General features: G+C 31.7%; 1 pseudogene; it reads right to left on the bottom strand.

Moving 5' to 3' along the window:
* Nucleotides 1-1097: 1097 nt before the first annotated feature.
* On the bottom strand, nucleotides 1098-1197 carry LOC140637494 (U6 spliceosomal RNA; annotated as a pseudogene).
* Nucleotides 1198-1810: the final 613 nt, after the last annotated feature.

Here is a 1810-nt window from a genome sequence, read left to right on the forward strand (position 1 = left end):
ATGGTTTTAATTTCAGTGTACATTTGAAAAAAACTATGATTTAAATTTTGATATGATTTTAGATTCACATACAGTTGCAAGAAATAATCTTATAAGAGAGGTGTCAAGTACACTTTAAAATGTTTTCCCTCAATGGTAACACATGCAGAAACTGTAGTAGAATACCATAATCAAGATATCAACATTGACGCAATTCACCAGTATCACTCAGATTTCTCCAGTTTTACTTGCACTAATATGTGTGTGCATGTACGTGGGTTTAGTTCTATCCGATTTTATCACCTGTGCAGGTTCATATATCCACCACCAAGATAACTGAACACAATACAAATCCCCTGTGTTGCCTATTTATAACCACATTCACTTCCCTCCCACACTTATACCTTCTCCCAATACCACCAATCTTAGTTGGTGCCTTCAGAATCACTAATCTTTCCTCTATTTTTCATATCATATCATTTCAAAAATGCTATATAAATAAAAGGTTATATGCTATGATCCATTTGGGATTGCTTTTCCACGCAGCGTAATTTCCTACAGATTGGTCCAAGCTTTTGCTTGTGTTAACAGTTTAATTTCTATTGCTGAATGGTATTTCATGTCATAGGTGTACCACAATTTGTTAAAGCTTCCCCAATTGAAGAACATCATTGCTGATCAAGTTTTTTGCTATTACAAATAAAGTGCTAAGTGAAAATCCATGTACAAGTTATTGTATAACTTTTCATTTCTGTGGAATAAATGGCCTTAGAGTGCAATTGCAGGGCTATATATTAGTTTCATGGTTAGTTTTTAAAGAAACTGAAAAATGTTTCCAAAGTGACAGTACCATTATACATTCCCACCACTAATGTATGAATGATCCAGTTTTATGATATCCTCACCAGTGTTTAGTGTTGTCACTATTTTTAAGTATAGCTATTCTGATAGGTGCTTATTGATACCTCATTTTTTTTTTTTTGGTTCAGTTTGGATTTTGATTTTTTGCTTGTTTATGAGAAATTAAGGGTTTGAAGCTGGAATGGCCCTCAATTGGGTAAATCACTTTGCCTATTTGATCCTCAATTTTTCCATCTGTAAGCATTATAAAAGGAAAGCAAAATATAGAACATTTCACAAATTTGTGTATCATCCTTGTGCAGAGGCCATGATAATCTCTGTATCATTCCAATTTTACTATATATGCTGCTAAGGCAAGAAATCTCATTGTAATTTAAATTTGTATTTCCCTAATGGCTAATGATGTGGAATAACTTTTCATTTGTTTATATGAAATCTATATACTCTTAGGTGAAATATTGTTCTTCTCTTTTATTTAATTAATTAAAGTCATTAATTCCTCCTTAAGTAATTTGATAGAATTCTCCACTGAAAAGCAGCTGGGCCTAAGTATTTCTTTTTCAGGGGACTTTTAATTAAAAATTCAATTTCTTTAATGGTTACAAGACTATTCAAATTACAGTTTCATATTAGGTAAGTTTAGTTTATGGTTTTTGAGGAATTAGTCTCTTTCTTCTGAGTTGTCAAATTTCTAAGTAAAAAGGTGTTCATGGCATTTCCTTATTCTTTTCAAGGCTGTCAGGTCTCTGGTGATATTTTCCACTTCCTTGCTGGTATTGGTAATTTGCATCTTCTCTCATTTCTGTCACACTAGCTAGAGGCTTATCAATTGTACTGATTTTTCAAAGAAATGTTTTTGTTTAATTGATTTTCTCTATTGTTTTTCTGTTTACATTTTATTGATTTCTGCTTTTATATTTATTTTATTCTCTTTGCTTTGAATTTATCTTGCTCTTCCATTTCCAATTTC

The sequence above is a fragment of the Canis lupus genome, chromosome 7 (genome assembly GCF_048164855.1).
Source record: "Canis lupus baileyi chromosome 7, mCanLup2.hap1, whole genome shotgun sequence".
NCBI classification, from domain to species: Eukaryota; Metazoa; Chordata; class Mammalia; order Carnivora; family Canidae; genus Canis; species Canis lupus.